Source organism: Pan paniscus, chromosome Y (genome assembly GCF_029289425.2).
Source record: "Pan paniscus chromosome Y, NHGRI_mPanPan1-v2.0_pri, whole genome shotgun sequence".
In the NCBI taxonomy this organism is placed as follows: Eukaryota; Metazoa; Chordata; class Mammalia; order Primates; family Hominidae; genus Pan; species Pan paniscus.
In genome coordinates this window covers 11,436,545-11,456,403 of record NC_073273.2, presented here as the reverse complement: position 1 = coordinate 11,456,403, position 19,859 = coordinate 11,436,545, and positions in this window count along the sequence as shown.

Here is a 19,859-nt window from a genome sequence, read left to right as displayed (position 1 = left end):
CATCATAATTTGATAATACAACTAATGTGAAGTTCTGGGCCCCAAAGTAGAAAACTCTAAAGTATAATGAGTATAAATGAGTTCTTCAGAAAACCTGTTGAGTACAATCAATCAGCATTCATAAACTCAATTCAGTTTTATGTTTATTTTATTTCAATGAAAGTTATTACAATATTAAAATGAATTTTAGATATTAGATCAATCATTCCTAAAATACACCTTCATTACTTAGAAATAATTTTGCTTATCAGTAAGTTATTTTTCTGTTCATAAAGGAAATAAATGTAATTGAGAAATTTCAATATCTTCAAACTTATTTTCTTTCAATCCTGTGGTTCCATCTTTATCTTTTAAAACATTACCCAAGTGTCCTTCATGTGAGGGAATCCACCCTCTTGTTCTTCACTACTTCCTCTTGCAGATCTCAGACTTCCTGAAGGGCTTCTGTTTCTTGAAGAAGGTGGTGGTCTCTGTCTACCTTGACTTTGATAAGATGGTTTCTTGGCTTGTTCTATTTTTATTGCTTTTCTATCCAAATACTAAAAGTATTAAGGGTATTATGAATAACACTGGCACATTTAACCTAAGCACCTTTTACAAACATTTTTACATCAACTATAGTTCATAGTTAATTAGGTGACAGAAAGATGTTGGAAAAATGGTTTTTGAAGTTATATGCCTTTAAAAATGCTTTACTTGAGCAAAGACTAAAGCCATGGGGAAGTAATCTGGGCAGATATTTGGAGGAAGAGAATTTCAGGCAGAGAAAATAAACATTGAAATAATTATGAGACTAGAATTAAGCAAGTAGTCATACTCCCATCATTAGGCAAAATGAACAAAGGAAAACAGTTAAGTGAGATCAAAGACAAATCCTTTTGATTTTATTCTGAGTATAATTCTGGCTACTAGGAGAACAAACTGTAAGCTGCAAGTGAGCATCAGAATTAAGCAGAGAAACCAAACAAATGATGATGCTTAAACAAATGTAGTGGCAGAGGAGGTGATACATCCAGTCTTTTCATGTGACTGTATAAGTTGTGCTTTGCTTAAAGTTACTTGGCTTAGGGCATAAGTAATATTCAGTTAACTATGTTTTTTATGTAGGTGATTTTTTTTTATAGTTTCTTTCCTCTAAATTTCTTCCAGGATTTGATTTCACTCTTTTAACCAGAGTTACAATTCTTTATGCGTAAGTGTTATAAGAAACTCATGAAGTATGTATCATGTAAAATTTCTTACTTTCCCTCAAGTACTATGAAATTTACATGTGATAGAAAACTATAATTTATACTTATAATTTAATATCTTATAATGTAATATGTATACAAACCATATAATTTATATAAGTAATTTATATATAAGCATTCCTAAACTTATACAATATATGTATCTGTATATTTTATAATTAATATGTATGCATCATATATTAATGAAATTTATGCATTGATATATATTTATACATGTATATAGTATATGTCTATATGTATTTCTTTCTTTATATACTTTAAGTTCTGGGGTACATGAGCAGAATGTGCAGTTTTGCTACATAGGTATACATGTACCATGATGGTTTGCTGCACTCATCAACCCATCATATACATTAGGTATTTCTCCTAATGCTATCCCTCCCTTAGCCCTCCACATCCTGACAGGCCCCAGTGTGTGATGTTCCCCTCCCTGTGTCCATGTGTTCTCATTGTTCAACTCCAATTTACGAGTGAGAAAATGTGGTGTTTGGCTTTCTGTTCTTGTGTTAGTTTGCTGAGAATGATGCTTCCCAGCTTCACCCATGTCCCTGCAAAGGACATGAACTTGTCCTTTTTTATGGCTGCTTAGTATTCCATGGTGTATATGTGCCACATTTTCTTTATCCAGTCTATCATTGATGGACATTTGGGTTGGATCCAAGTCTTTGCTGTTATGAACAATGCCTCAATAAACATAAGTCTGCATGTATCTTTATAGTAGAATGATTTGTAATCCTTTGGGTATATAACCCGTAATGGGATTGCTGGGTCAAATAGTATTTCTAGTTTTAGATCCTTGAGGAATCACCAGACTGTATTCCACAATGGTAGAACTAATTTGCACTCCCACCAACAATGTAAAAGCGCTTCTATTTCTCCACTTCCTCTCCAACATCTGTTATTTCCTGACATTTTAATGACCGCCTTTGTAATTGACGTAAGATGGTATCTCATTGTAGTTTTGATTTGCATTTCTTTAATGACCTGTGATGATGATCTTCTTCTCATATGTTTGTTGGCTGCATAAATGTCTTCTTTTGAGAAGTGTCTGTTCATATCCTTCATGCACTATTTGATGGGTTGGTTTACTCTTTTTTCTTGTAAATTTGTTTAAGTTCTTTGAAGATTGTGGATATTGGTCCTTTGTCAGATGGATAGATTGCAAAATTTTTCTCCCATTCTGTAGGTTGCCTGTTCACTCTAATAATAGTTTCTTTTGCTGTTTGAAACTCTTTAGTTTATTTAGATCCCATTTGTCAATTTTGGCTTTTGTTGTCATTGCTTTTGTTGTTTTAGACACAAAGTGTTTACTCATGTCTGTGTCCCGTATGGTATTTCCTATGTTTTCTTTGAGGGTTTTTATGGTTTCAGATATTACACTTAAATCTTTAATTAATCTTCAGTTAATTTTTGTTTAAGGTGTAAGGAAGGGGTCCACTTGCAGTTTTCTCCATATGGCTAGCCAGTTTTCCCAACACCATTTATTAAATAGGAAAACATTTCTCCATTGCTTGTTTTTGTCAGGTTTGTCAAATATCAGATGGTTGTGGAGGTGTGGTGTTATTTCTGAGGCCTCTGTTCTGTTTCACTGGTCTATATATCTGTTTTGGTACTGGTACGTTGCTGTTTTGGTTACTGTAGCCTTGTATTACAGTTTGAAGTCAGGTAGCATCATGCCTCCAGCTTTTTTCTTTTGGCTTAGGATTGTCTTGGCTATGCAGGCTCTTTTTTGGTTCCATATGAAGTTTAAAATAGTTTTTAACAATTCTGTAAAGAAAGTCAATGGTAGCTTTATGGGGATAGCATTGAATCTGTAAATTACTTTGGGCAGTATGACCAAGTTCACAGTATTGATTCTTCCTATAATCAGCATGGGGTGTTTTTCCATGTATTTGTGTTCTCTCTTATTTCCTTGAGCAATGATTTGTAGTTCTCCTTGTAGAAGTCCTTCACATCCCTTGTAAGTTGCATTCTTAGGTATTTTATTCTCTTTGTAGCAAGTGTGTATGTGAGTTAACTAATGATTTAGCTCTCTGTTTGTCTGCTATTGGTGTATAGGAATGCTTGTGATTTTTGCACATTGATTTTGTATGCTGAGACTTTGCTGAAGTTGCTTATCAGCTTGAGGATATTTTGAGCTGAGACAATTGGGTTCTCTAAATATACAATCTTGTAATCTGCAAACACGGACAATTTGACTTCCTCTTTTCCTATTTGAATACACTTTATTTCTTTCTCTTGCCCGATTGCCCTGGTCAGAACTTCTAATACTATGGTGAATAGGAGGGGTGAGAGATGGGGCATCCTTGTCATGTGCAGGCTTTCTAAGGGAAAGCTTCCAGGTTCTGATATTCAGTATGATGTTGGATGTGGGTTTGTCATAAATAACTCTTAGTATTTTGAAATACATTCCATCAATAACTAGTTTATTGAGAGTTTTTATCATGAAGGGGTGTTGAATTTTGTCATAGAGCTTATCTGGATCTATAGAGATAATCATGTGGTTTTTATCATTGGCTCTGTTTATGTGATGGATTATATCTGTTGATTTGCATATGTTGAATCAGCCTTGCATTGCAGGTATGAACCCGACTTGATTGTGTTGGAAACACTTTTTGATGTGCTGCTGGATTTTTTTTGCCAGTATTTCATTGAGGATTTTTGCATCAATGTTCATCAGGGATATTGGCCTGAAATTTTCTTTTTTTGCTGTGTCTCTGCCAGGATTGGGTATCAGGATGATGCTGGCCTCATGAAATGAGTTAGGGAGGATTTCTTGTTTTTCTATTGTTTGGAAAAGTTTCAGAAGAAATGGTAGCAACTCCTTTTTGTATCTCTTGTAGAATTCGGTTGTAATCTATCTAGTCCTGGACTTTCTTTCTTTTTTTTTTTTTTTTTTTTGGTTGGTAGGCTATTAATTGCTGTCTCCATTTCATAACTTGTTATTGGTTTATTCAGGGATTTGACTTCTTCCTGGTTTAGAATTGGGAAGGTGTATGTGTCCAGGAATTTATCCATTTTTTTCTAGATTTTCTAGCTTATTTGCATAGAGGTGTTTATAGTATTCTCTGATGATAGTTTGTATTTATGTGGGATTGGTGGTGATATCCCCTTTATCATTTTTTATTGCATCTATTTGATTCTTCTCTCTTTTCTTCTTCAATAGTCTGGCCAGTGGTCTACCTATTTTGTTGGTCTTTTCAGAAAATGATCTCCTGGATTCATTGATTTTTTGAAGGCTTTTTCATATCTCTATCTCCTTCAGTCCTGTCCTAATATTAGTTATTTCTTGTCTTCTGTTGGCTTTTGAATTTGTTTGATCTTGCTTTTCTTGTTCTCTAGTTCTTTTAATTTTGATGTTAGTGTGCCGATTTTAGATCTTTCCTACTTTTTCTTGTGGACATTAAATGCTATAAATTTTCCCCAAAACACTGCTTTAAATGTTTCCCAGAGATTCTAGTATGTTGTATCTTTGTTCTCATTGGTTTCAAAGAACATCTTTATTTCTGCCTTTATTTAATTATTTACCTAGTAATCATTCAGGAGGAGGTTGTTCAGTTTCCATCACATAATGACATTATATATTACATATATATGTAATATATACATTATATATTTTAATACATGTATATGTAGAGAAAAAGTAGGACCCAGTGGTTTCTGGGATGCCTTGATAAGCCATCTCATAAAAGATATGTATGCGGCTGTCCTGATGACAAGAACAGGATCATAACAGGCTTCTGAGTTATCATTGAGCAGGTCTACCAGTTTCCAGTGACTGGCAAAGAGGCAAAGAACAGGACTACCTGCTGTATCTGAATGAGTAGAAACAAAGATAACCATTAGAAATACATATACACATATAGTATACATGTATTAAAATATATAATGTATACATTACATATATATGCAATATATAATAATAAAATGCATAGATATATATTATACATGTTTATGAATATTTATATTTATACATTAGTCATATAGCTTTTATGATTTATACATATATTAAATTATAAGAAAAAATTATATTTTTCTATCACATGTAAATTTCATATTACTTGATGGACAGTAATAAATATTACATGGTACATACTTCAAGAGTTCCATATAACACTTAGGCTTAAATAATTGTAACTCTGGTTACAAAAGTAAATTCAAATACTAGAGGGAAATTAGAGGAAAGTTCTAAACAATAAAAAATCACCTACATACTCAACATCATTATCTGAATATTACTTATGCCCTCAGCCAAGTAATCTTAGGGAAAGCACAACTTATACAGTCATATGAAATAACCGTTTGTATCACCTCCTCTGCCATTATGTTTGCTGAAGCCATCATCATTTGTTTAGTCATTCTGCTTGAGTCTGATACTCACTTGGATCTTACAGTTTGTTCTCCCAGTAGCAAGAATTACACTCAGGGTTAAAGAACTTATTCTAAAATTGACTGCATAATTGGAAGTAAAAAAATTCCTCAGCAAATGCAAAAGAACAGAAATAATAACAAAGAGCCTATCAGGACACAGTGCAATCAAATTAGAACTCAGGATTTAAAAACTCACTCAAAACTGCACAACTGCATGGAAACTGAACATAACATGTACACAGACAAAATCTCCAGCAATCAATTCCTTGTTACAGCCTTTACCTGCTGCAGTCACATGGATGCAAATGAAATATCCATCAGTAAACACTTGGAACCAGGCTGAAATTCCAGCTGTAAATCCTATGATGCAGTCTAAGTCTCCAATTGTAACTATCTGGACAGGCTCTGAATCTCCATCCCCAAGTCCTCTGTTACAGGCTGAGACTGATGTAGTCATACCATGGATGCAGACTAATTTTTGGCAGTAAATCCCTGGACAAAGCCTACTGCTGATACACTCACACTGTCTACGCAGTCTGTAACTGTATCATTAATCTTCTTGTCACAAACTTTACATGGTACACTGAAAGCATGGACTCAAACTGAAGTTCTACTAGTAAATACTTGGAGAGAGGCCGTAGCTTCCAAAGTTATAACTTGAACTGAATTTCCAGCACTAAATCCCTGGAAAGAGCCTGTTTTTTATACAGCTACAATTTGGGCACAGGCAGTATCTGCAACAGTAAAGGCCTGGGCCTTTACATGTAATTAATACCATCTTCAGTATTAATTAGAGATACAGCCTGTATCTGACACATACATAAGATTGATCCAATTTGAATCTTCAACAGTAAATCCCTGGATACTGCCTATATCTAATACATTACCATTGTGGACCCAGTACGTATCTGTAGCAGTCAATCCATGGATAGAGGCAATAGCTTCCATAGTCACACCATGAACCAAAGTTTTACTTCTAGCAACAAATCCCTGGACACATCCTGTATCTGATATAGTTGCACTGTGGTCCCAGACTCAATCTTCTGCAGCCATTACCTCCACACAGCAAGTGTCTGACAAAATTATACTGCAGCTGCAGGCCTAGTCTCCAGTAGGAATTACCTGGATGCAGACTATATCTGATATACTTACATCATGGACCTATGATGAATCTTCAGCAGAAAATCAAGGGGTATGTGCTATAGTTTCCTCAGTATTACCACAGACATAGGTTATCCCTATATCAGGAAAACCCTGGACACTACCTGTGTCTGAATCAATCACCGCATGATTCCAGTCTGAGTCTCCAGTTGTAAACACGTGGACAGGGGCTGCAGCTTCTACAGACACCGAGTGGACTCATGATAATTTTCCAGAGGTAAATTCTTATACACAGAGTGATATGGGCTCATTTTGGACAATGCTTAAAACTGAAGCGAAGAAACTCTGGGCATTGCCTGAAGATAAAATATTTATAGAGTTTCATTACTGCCTCAACCTGATACCACACAACCTTTGATCCAAGATGAAAATCAAGTGTCTATTTTATGGACACATCATGAAATTGAAAATATCATTGAATGGACCTTGTCTGAATTTGGAACACTTATATCCTCGATAGTGCGTGTGCCTCAGGCAGCAAAACCATGGTCCAAACCTGAAGCTTTAGTTAGCAGAACTTCATTTAGAACTGGAACAGAAAAAAATAAAACCTTGGGCTCAGCCAGAATTTCAAACACTGAGCACATTTACTCCATTTGGACCTGGTAAAATAGAATCCTGAACCAAACATAACACTACTACATTGAAAACATGGATCCAATCCAAAACTGATGTCTTCTACCAGTTTACCCAATCTGATGTAGGTTCAGTGAGATCCTGGACTATTTCTGAAGATAATACAATAAAACTATGAAACTGGACTGAAGCAGGCACAATCCACCCCTGGACTCAACCTAAAACTAATACAATCAGACTTTTGACTCATGTGAATTTCAAGCAGTCAGACCCTGGGCCCTGTCCTTGTCTGATACACTATTGTATCAGGCTGAAATGCAGGTAGCAAAATGCTTGAACATATCTGATGATCATACTCTGAGTTCCTGGTTTCAGACCCAAAACAATGTAAGAATAAATGTTACTCAACCTCATTCTTGAGCAGGTACTACCTGGATGCAGCCAGAATGGCAAATAATCCACCCATGGAACCAATCTGAAAAGAATGCAGTCAGACCCTGGACCAAGTCTGAAGGTGATGTTCTGCAACCTTGGATCTATGCTGAAAGCAATACAGTCAGACTCTGGGCCCATTCTGAAACTGATAAAATAAAACAATGTACTGAGCCTGAATCTCAAGCAATTAGGACCTGGCCTGAGGTGGGTATGTTGACACGTTTGTCCCCAACTCAAAACAATGCATTTTGGCCCTGGACCCAACTTGAATCTCAAATGACACACTCCTGGACCCAGAATCAAGTTAGCATAAATTACCCTTGGATTCAGCATGTACTTGCTGCAATCAGGCAAGGGACTTACTCTGAAATTCATCCCTGGACACACCCTGAAGCCAGCAGAGTGATAAGACACAGATTCCAGATTAAAATGAATTAAATAAGATCCTGGAAGCAAGCTGAGGCTGAAGTATTCCAAATTTGGACTGTAAGCGAAGGAATAAAACCACAAAACATGACTGAAATTGATACAGTCACATCATGCTTACAGACTCAACGTGAAACAGTTAGACCCTGGATTTATCCTGAAAATCAGCTGCTCTCTCCCTTGCCCCAGACTGAAGTTGCTATATTTTGACCCTGGGCTCAGCAAAGAGATGCTACATATTGAAACTGGACCCACCCTGAAACCCAAGCAGCGAAACACTGGATCAAGCAGGAAACTGATATAGTCTGATCTTCATTTTACGTTCCATTGAATAAAGGCAGATCATGAGCTTATTCAAAATCTCAAATAGTTAGTTCCTGGATCCAGCCTGAAGTTGATATAATTTCTGCTTTTAATCAGTCTGAAACTCTCGTACTAAGATTCTGGCCCAAGGTTTCATCTCCTGTAGTGAAACCATGGACCTTGCTTAAAGGAAGAACACTCATATTTTGGATACTACCTGTAACCGAAGCAGACAGACACTGGATCTGGTCTGAAGCTGATATTATTGAATCCTTTGCTGTTTTTGAAGCCGACAAAGTGAGAACCTTGATCAAGTCTGAAACAGAGACCCAGAATCCATTATAAGGCTGATATAATTGCATCATTTTCTCCTCCTGAAATTGAGCCTAGTGGAGAAACACTATTAATGAGTCATTTTGCTCCTTGTCTAAATGTATACCATTTTTGCCAGTAAAACTGTTTTTTCCCCCCAGGTTGGTATTGTATAGCTCTGTTAAATGAGATAACTGCCACAGATAGCCAAGATAAAATCAATTCTCTCCAACCAAGCCATCTTATAAGCATTTGGTTTCCTGGAAGAGTTGTTTAGCAGCACAATGGCAGGAAATTAAAAATTATCATGATTTAAAAAAGCCCTGATGTCTCATGTACCTCTCTTATCTCTCTTTCTTCCTCCGTTTTCCTTCTTCCTTTGTGTTCTCTTCCATCTCCATGTACACTATGCCCTTGTTGTTGAGTCTTTTCTTCTTGTACATTCTCTTCATTCTGCATTTTCCCATCTTGCTCAGTTTTTTCTCCTCTTGTCTATTATCCTATCCATAGCATCTTCTGCTAATTCTCTTTAGAAAATATCTTCCTCAACATTTACTGAAGAGCCCATTCTTTCTCATTCTTTTTCATCCCTGCATGCTGCTCCAGCCACTCTTTTAACAAAACCTTTCCTAATGCCTCAGTCTCCATCTGGACCCAAGCCTTGACAACAACCTCTTAGACATTAAGAACTCAATGTTTCCCTGGTTGAGTGTCAACTAGCTGTGATCTAGAAAGAAATTTTCCAGGCTTTCTGGCTCTTCAAGGCAGCTGTTATTTCTCATGAAACCACAGGCATCTTTAGTCTATTCACATGTTTGAGTTAATATATTTGGTACACAGACTTTTGTTGAACCCTAAAACGAGAGTTCTCAGACCTTTGCAAAACCAAAATTTTGGTTATTGTATGAATCAGCAGAGATGTCTAAATATTGAGAGAATATCTTATTTTTGCCAAACAGGATTTATGGGATATGTTTTATTAACAGAATTCTATTCAGACAACAGTATTTTAAAGATAGTCTTACTTACTGGAAAGGTTTTGTTATTCCACTTAAGGTATATGAATATATACACATGTTACTGGACAATAGTATAAGATCTTGAATATTAATAATAAGATACATTATATATATTTATATATATCATTTAAATTACTATTTGAAGGGAAATATGCAGACAACGTCTGTAGTATATCTAAAATTGTAGGATGAATAACGTATATTTCCAAGAATTTTCTCAGAATTGAAGATAGTGAATTTCCAAGTGTATTTCTAAAAACCTAAAATTAGATTTTAGAAATGGGAGAGTAGCAACACTAATTTCACTCTACTCCACATGTGTATTCCTTCTGCAGAGTGTGGATTATGCCTTGGCCATGTCCCCTTCTGTCCCAACTACTGGGAGTCAGAAATTGGTGAATTCTCTTGGACTGGTTCTGTGCACGTGTCTTTCTCCCATTTCTGTGCTGGCTCCATACTAAGTGAACAGTGGACCCTTACCACAGCTAGATGTACATATTTTATGTAAGGCTGAGTAATTCATTTCAAGATTAAGATATCATTATAAAGCAATGATAACATTGAGATTGTTAATGAATATATTTCTTTTTATTTGTGTGTGTGAGAGAGACAGAGAGACAGAAAAAGAGACAGAGACAGAGTTTTGCTTTATTGCCCAGGCTGGAATGCAGTGCTGAGATTCATAGTAGGCTCAATCTCCCAAGATTAAGAGATTCTCCCACTTCTGCCTCCTGAGTACATGGGACCAGAGGCGTACACCACTGCATTTGGCTTTTTTTTTTTTTTGGCATAAATAAAGTCATATACTGTTGTCCACCTGGTCTCAAATGATCCTTGAAAATAATTTCTAAAGTAGTATTTGTAATTTATTTCTTGCCTGGACTTCATCTGATTAATGTGATCTCCAGGGCTTTTTTCAAATTGAATTGTGGAAATAATAAGAATTTTTCTGATTTTTTTTTTTTCACCAGAAAAAAACTCAGGAGACCTGGCCTTGGTCCAAGTGGGGCTTAGTCATCTGGATTCTGCCCAAGCTCAGACTGTCAGCATTGACTGTGTCACAGCCTACTTAGGTCCCAAGGGAACTCTAGGACCTGGGTTGATCTTCCCAAAGCAGCCACTGTATTTTCAACCCCTGGTCCTTCCTCTATGCCCTTTGGAAAGTCTGGAACAGGAGAAATTTATACAACCATATCATTGTTGGCTACCTAGTTGATCCCTTATGAGGGGTGAGTAATGAAGAAGACACTGGGATGGGAGAGAAGCATGTTTGGAAAGAGAATAGTATCCTCTCTTGAATAATAAAAAAATTGTCTTTCTCTTCACCATACTTCTCCCTCTAATCTAGGCTAGATTTGAAAACAAACAAACACAAACACCTATTCTCTGTTTTCCATCAGGAAGTCCTGGAATTCTGCTAAAAAGACACCTGACCATCCTACAAGTCAGCACTTTTTCCCAATTTTTCCCAAAGCTGAATGAATTCCCTGTTTGTGTGGAGGCCAAGAAAGCTATGTGGTAGGCTGACTCTAAGGTGACTCTGGTGTGAATGCCAGGGAGAAAGAGAAATATCTTCAACACCTAAAGTTACTTCTGAACCTCCTTCAAAATATTGATTGATATCTCGTCTCTTCTTTCTTGCAGGGTGACCTGCGAGCATGTTTGGTGTGCCATCTACAGCAAAAGGACAAGTGGATGTAAGTGGGAATCTTGAGTCACTCTGAATAGCATTGCACAGAGCCCTGTGCCTTCACTCATATGCACCCTTTCGTTTTCTGGCTCTAGGGGGTGACACGGCCTAGCCATGCATGCTGGCACCAGGAAGTGTCCATGACTACATCTGCTTCAATATCCCTTTTAGTCTCTACCTCTACAAATGCCTCGGTTTTTACCTCGACTCCCATTTCTATTCATTCACACTTCATCTCTCTGCCACAGCCTCAGAGTAAGGCTCAAAAACTTGGTAGGAGAAGTAAAGGAAGTAAAGAATGGAAATAGAAAATAATAGATGGAAGGAGAGGGGAGGGATAGCTCTTCTTGAGAAATGCATGAGTTTTTTATCTACCAAATCATAGAAATTATTTTCCTTATGGCTTACAAAGGCATTTCATAGTTGATATAAGACTCAATTTACATAGTATCTCTATAGATTATGATATAGATCATACAGCATGATTATTATAGTTATCTTAATTGCATATTCTGATACTAGATGAGTAGAATGGATTGATGAAGTTCTCATGGCAAAAGATGAATAGGGCTAACATTAAGACACACTCTCCTAACACAAAGACATTTCTTTACTCTAACACAATACCTTAATTTGTAGTAGAATTATTTTAAATTAAGTATATTTTAAGTTAAAGATTTTATGATGTTTGGAAACAGCATAGTAGTTGTTCTGTAATGTGTTTTAGGTGCTGGTGTACTAGAGAGTATTACATTGTGATTATCAGTTTCCTCCTTCCCTTGGCTATCAGAAAAACTATCACAATATTTGCAATGTCTATTTCACATTACTGTAATCCCACTTATTTTCTTGGAAATTGATGGAACACTTTTGGTCTCATGTATTAAATGTGCACGTAACCACAGCTATTTTATAGCTACTCCCTATTGCCATAGCTACAGTGAATAATTCATTTAAAATGCAAAGGAGCCATAATTATTTGCTCACATCCTACAAAGTCTAATTCAAAGACAACTACAGTTAAAGTCTTAGATATGCTTCTAATTTCATCTATATTTCCTTACTCCATCTATAGACAGGTTATCTTCACCATTTTTATCTCTCTCTCTATATATTAATAAGCATTGCTTCAACTCAGTTTTCTGAGTAACTCTAAAATAATTTTTAAAATATGAGCTCTTTCCTCAACCTCAAACTTGAATTTTCTATTTAAGCATTAGTTTGATATCTCACTAAGATTGTAAGTTTAGGAAGGTAATCTCCTCTAATTTAGAGACAGGTGTCTTATCTCCAAGTTTTTCATTATTTATCTAATATCTTCAAATCATTTTTTTTTGTTGCCTATCTACTTCAATGACTTCTAAGTAGCTAAAATCATAGTTATATAAATGTTGCAATGGAGGAGAAAGCTGGAATGATTCCCAACATTTTGATCAAAGAAACTTAAGCTAGGACATAAAGAAACTATGAACTTGGAAATATAAGAGAAACACCTTTTTTCAAGAAAAATGCATAAACATAAAACAGGTAGAAGTTTGTCTTTGCTAGACATATTTAACAATGCTGACTCAGCAAAAAATATGAGGGATTTAACATTTTAAAAATGGTCTACAAATGGCAATTCTATTCGAATTAGCACAATTAGCTTGTTTTTCTCCTCAGCTTGCAGATTTCTCTGTGATATGCCATGCCTTGGCAGGCTATGATCTTCAGCTGTGGCAGTCAGATCTGCAGTGGTTCCATAGTTAGCAGCTCTTGGGTTCTTTTTTTTAATATTATACTTTAAGTTTTAGGGTACATGTGCACTCCCCACACCCCACAACAGGCCTCAGTGTGTGATGTTCCCCTTCCTGTGTCCACGTGTTCTCATTGTTCAATTCCCACCTATGAGTGAGAACATGCAGTGTTTGGTTTTTTGTCCTTGCAATAGTTTGCTCATAATGATGGTTTCCAGCTTCACCCATGTCCCTACAAAGGACATGAACTCATCATTTTTTATGACTGCATAGTATTCCATGGTGTATATGCCACATTTTCTTAATCCAGTCTATCATTGTTGGACATTTGGGTTGGTTCCAAGTCTTTGTTATTGTGAATAGTGCTGCAATAGACATACATGTGCATGTGTCTTTATAGCACCATGATTTATAATCCTTTGGGTATATACCCAGTAGTGGTATGGCTGGGTCAAATTGTACTTCTAGTTCTAGATCCCTGAGGAATTGCTGCACCGACTTCCACAATGGTTGAACTACTTTACAGTCCCACCAACAGTGTAAACTGTTCCTATTTCTCCACATCCTCTCCAGCACCTGTTGTTTCCTGTCTTTTTAATGATTGCCATTCTAACGGGTGTGAGATGGTATCTCATTGTGGTTTTGATTTGTATTTCTTTGATGGTCAGTGATGATGAGCCTTTTTTCATTTGTCTTTTGACTGCATAAATGTCTTCTTTTGAGAAGTGTCTGTTCGTATCCTTTGCCCAATTTTTGATGGGTTGTTTTTTTCTTGTAAATTTGTTTGAGTTCATTGTAGATTCTGGATATCAGCCCTTTGTCTGATGAGTAGATTGCAAAAATTTTCTCCCATTCTGTATGTTTCCTGTTCACTCTGATGGTAGTTTCTTTTGCTGTGCAGAAGCTCTTTAGTTTAATTATATCCCATTTGTCAATTTTGGCTTTTGTTGCCATTGCTTTTGGCTTTTTAGATATGAAGTCCTTGCCCATGCCTATGTCCTGAATGGTATTGCCTATGTTTTCTTCTAGGGTTTATATGGTTTTAGGTCTAACATTTAAAGCAGTGTGTAGAGGGAAATTTATAGCACTAAATGCCCACAAGAGAAAGCAGGAAATATCTAAAATAGCTCTTGGGTTCTCATAGCTGCCCACTGTGTCAGGGACATGGAAATTTGTGCCTACATCTTCCCATACCCTGTAATTCATTATCCCATAATTACATTGCTAAAGGTTTCTCTGTTGAAATTCACTTCTATAATGCATGACCATCTCACTTATACTTATAACATTTTTGTTTTAGGCTAAAAATAAATTGTCTCACTGTGTTTGGCTTATTAGTAAATCGGTTAGTAAAGTCTTTCACAATCCCATTGTCTGTGTACTCTTTATTCATAGATTTGTGATTTCTCTGAAGATGAGCTAAGTGCCTTGTGTATCATGACTAAAGCAATATGCTGGAAAGTCTGATGTAGGTTTAAGGTTCAGATTTTCTAATGAATGTATATAATAAATATTTGCCTATGCACTCTGGAATCCTGAAGGCACTGCTGTGATTCTGGGCTGGAGACACCCTGGGGCACCGCTGAGAGTTGTGAAGGTGTCTACCGTTCTACTGCATGAGAGATTCCAGTTGGTGAGTGGGTCAGCAAGAAATGACCTGGCATTGCTACTCCTTCAATATGTCCAGACTCCCATTCGGCTTTTAGTGCCCTTCGGGTATCTGAAGAACCTTAATAGTTTAGAATGCTGGCTCTCTGGGCCACAGACTATTATACCAGGTCAGCAGTTACTTTTCTTATTAGGGTAGCAGTTCTAAAAAAATGAGCTTCATATTTTTAGTATTATGGTTCAAGGAATAACTATAATCACAATTATATACATTAATAGTTATAAGGTATTTAATCCACATAACAGACCCACTAGGAGATTTGTTTTTGTTTTATAAGATGATGGTTCTGATGATAACTTCACACGATTTTAGAACTGAAAACAATTATATGAGGATATTTTTCTGTACGGTCAATTTTGTAAACCAAAGTAGAGATGATTTGCTCTCCAACTCTGCTAATTTCTAAACAAAGGAAAAATAAGGTTTTCTTTATTTTGTTTTGTTTTTACTTTTTTATGAAATTGAAGCTGAACTTGACTTGGAATTTGGAATTTCCTGAGTAAAAATTTACTTGTTACTTTTGAAGAGTGGCATTTAAAAAGTGATTAAAGAGGGTACCAGGCTGTCTGCAGTGGCTCACTCCTGTAATTCCAGCATTTTGGAAGCTTGAACTAGGAGAATCCTTTGGGCCCAGGCATTTGATACCCACTTCAGTAATATAGCAAGACTTCATCGCTAAACAACAACAACAAATAGCCTGGTGTCGTGTTGCACACATATAGTCTCAGCTATGCAGGAGGCTGAGACAGGAACATAGCTTGAGCCTGTGAGCTTGAGGCTGTAGAGTGTGAAGATTTTACCAATGCACTCCAGCCTGGTTGACCAAGCTCAGAACTTGTCTCAAAAAAATAAAAATAAAATAAAAAAGTAGGGGGAGCAGGTGTGGTGTCTCATGCCTGTAATCCCAGCACTTTGGGAGGCTGAGGCTGGTGAATCACCTGAATACAGGAGTTTGAGATGAGTCTGACTAACATAGGGAAACACCATCTCTATTAAAAATACAAAATTAGCCAGGAGTGGTGATGTTTGCCTGTAATCCCAGCTACTCAGGAGGCTGAGGCAGGAGAATTCTTGAACCCAAGAAGCAGAGGCTGCAGTGAGCTGAGATCAGGCCACTGCATTCCAAACTGAGTGACACAGTGAAATTCCATCTCAAAAAATAAAAGTCACTAGAAAGATAATGAAATAGATAAATGTGTGATGTAAAATGTTAATGGTGACAGAATAAACTGAATTTATTTGTATAAGTTATACATAGAAGTTTAAAGAAATAACAAGACAGCGATAAGACAAATCATGGTATTATCTCAATACTTAGTGTTTAAATGTAACATATGTTCTTTAGGATAGTTATAGCCCATTTGTCTTTCTAGGAGAGGCCGATAAGAATGCAGAAATATTAAAGTTGCAAGGGATGGAAGCTTCCAGCTGTGCCCACCTGTACGCTGACATGTGCAGTTCCATTGTTTGCTTTATTACTCAGGCCAAAGATTCTAATGCACGTGTGATACACAGTAATTTTTTTTATTTCTACATGATAGAAACTGTGACTTTGTCCCTATATAAAAGGGTATACAGAGTATGCCTAAATGATTAATATAAGTGAACCATTGATCAGTAGGAAACCATTTTAAAAGGCTTTAATTACAATATATCTGAGAAAATTTTGTTGTTAATCTCTGAGTTTTCTTACATGGGTTATTAATCTCTAGCCATACTAAATAGCTAGTATGCTGCTCTTCAAACAAATTAGACTTTTTATATAATCCCTGTATTCTAATTATAGTATCTTTACACTTCAGAGTTTAAAAGTAGTCCAAACATTTTCTACTTCCTAAATTAAATTCACTTTTTAAGGTTTAAACTTCAGTGACTTTTTTGTAGTAATATTTTTGAAGATATTTGATCAAGATTATTTACTTACGTACTTATCTGATGTCTCCCTTTCTTCTGAATACATATTTTATTATCCACTTATTAGATTTAAGTTTGAGAATTTGGAATATGGATTTAAGTGCAAATTCTATGTTTGAATTTACAGGAGTCAGTGAGTCCAGGAAGTGCCATTATGTGCAGACTAGTATCTGTCAATGGCAGTTGGAGACAAATAGGCTTCATTAGTCTCAAAGCCCTAGCTACTACAGTGAGTCCACACTTCTCCTGGATCTTACCTACTTCAGCAAAAAAGGCCACCCATTAAACCAGGCCCTTATGCCTAGGGTGGAAACTCCTAAGTCCTCTAGTTTACTTAAACAGCCAACCACACTGCCACTTTCTTCAATAATATTTACTGTAGCCCTAAGACTTTGGTAACCTAGTGACTACAACTGGTGATGCTACAGTCTTGTCACAGCATGATAAAACATCAGAGCAACAAAAACAAAAATGTTGACAGAAGCCTTCTAAAATGTCTCTAAATATACCTTTGATAAGTACAGTTTTTCTATGTAACAACTGCTTTCTAGTTACTTCCTGAACCAACGCTTGGCCTTGGCTTGTTTTCATTTTTGAAAATGATTCAAAGTATGTATTTAATATGAATGTGAATACAGAATTTCATGTGTCAACAAATACAATTTTCAAAATAATGCAAAATACAAATATGAAATTGTATTTGTGAACTTTGTCTTTCAAATTGTATTTTCATACCTACTCACATAATTTGTTGTAACTATCTGCATGGGGAAAACCAGGTGGAGAAAAACAGTATCAGAGTTCTTGAAGAATTTATGAAAGACAGAATCACAATACTATGTAAGGTTTAACCTATTCACGATACTGTATTTAATGATTGAAAACATTACTTTTAAAATCCTACTAAAGTATTGAGTAAATAAATAAAATATATTACTTATATGACTCTAAAATATGTGTACTTGAAGAAAATAGAACAAGGATTAAAATACATTAACAAAGAAATGAGGCCAGGCATGGTGGCTCACACCAGGAAGCCCAGCATTTTGGGAGGCCTATGTGGGTGGAGCACTTGAGGTCAGGAAAACAAGACCAGCCAGGCAAATATGGTGAAACCCAGCCTCAACTAAAAATACAAAAATTAGCTGGACCTGGTGGCATGTGCCTGTAATCCTAGCTCCTCAGAAGGCTGAGGCAGGGGAATCGCTTGAAGCTGGGAGGCAGAGGTTGCAGTGAGCTGAGATCCTGCCATTTCACTTCAGCCTGGGTGGCAGAGTGAGACTCCATTTCAAAACAAACACACACACACACACACACCACAGAAACTAATGCATAAAAAAAATCTGTAGCAGAGAACGTGCTCACAGGAAAACTCACATATCTAACAGAAAAAAAAAATCTTTAAAAGAAAAGTTTCAGAAGGGCAAATAAGAAAATAAATTTAACTCCTCACAAACAAAGTACAAATTGTAAACTGAAAAAATCCACAGGGGGAAAATGAAAATTTACAAGTAAGTACTCTAAAAGAAGCTGAAATTCCCTCAAAAACTTTCTAGAGTATATGCCCCTGTATTGTAAAAATCATCATAGAAATTGCCAGAAGTAGAACAATGAAAATGTATCTTAAAACTTGATAAACATTTCAAGTCTTAAATAATAATTTAATGGAAAATGGATCCATCTGCAGTTTTTCCATACAATTATGAACAAATTATATTTATACATATTTAATTTTTTTTCAATATTCTAAGAAATTAACTTTTATATTAATAGTAGGTGATGTAACAAATCAGGTCTTTATCAAGATAACTGACACTGGATGCCCATACCATTACTCAGGTGGGCCTTATTCCCAGCCACATTCCCTCCCTAGACACTCACTGAAGGTGCCCAGCCATTTTGCAATCTCTTAACATTTCCTCCCCTGGAGGAAACTCTAAAATGCATGTACATGAAGAAAATAGAATATTTCCTCACACTGGAGCCCAGTGTGGTCCTCCAGATTCCCTGTGCAGTGTCCTTTCTTATCTGGGTAGGCAGGGCAGTGGCAGTGAGAATGGCAGAGAGGAGAATGCATGTCAGGGGAGCCTGGCATCATCAAAACAGAATATAGCAGGCCTGGGACAGCCTTTTGGCAAGGATGTAGACCCAGACATGCCTCAGGTGGATGTCTGTGTGGAGAGGGAGAGGGCCCTGGTTGAGCTCAAACTTAATCCCTGCTGGTAGAAGCCTCAGGGCAGGGAAGGGAGCTGGCAAGTGATGATGAGACAAATATCCCTTAAGCCTTGTTTCTCACCCACTGACCATAGCCACATATACATCATAGGTGGCTTAGGGTTCCCCCATCCTGAAATGTGGGTGTTATTGTTCCCTGATGGGATATTCTTCCCCAACCCATGGATGTCCTGGGATTGCTCGCTGCAGTCTTCTCCATGATTCATGATTGCTCACTGCAGTCTTCTCCATGATTCATGGGTTCTCCATGTGGAGCACAGATCCAGGACTCAAAGGTCTCTAAGTTCCCGGCCCTAGGCTGCTCACCTGGCCTCCTCTCTATTCCCTCTCTAATGCTGTCCCTCCCTCCCTGGGGTATTACTGCAAGGGATTGAGCCATAGGCCCTGGCTGATGATCTGGGGTACTGCAGAAGATGATTCATGACAGGTCATGTCACAGTTCAAAGCCGCTTTCCCAGAGGCCAATGAATGACCAATGAGGTCCTTTCCCATGATGCCCCACCACACACCCCACCTCAGCAATCCTGCCAAAACCTGGGCAGTCATGTTCAGTCAACCAGCTGAACAAGCTTAGGTAGGTGATATCCTGTCTGCAGCGGGAGGCTTGACCTTCATGATCTCAGAACCACTGGACTGCAGTGGAACCCCTACTATGCAGGAAGGCACTCCTTAACGAGGATGCCAATTCAGTATTTTGTAACGATCACTTCATTTTGAAAGAAAGGTTGTGACGAAAGGAAATCTTCATGCTCATGCCAGTAA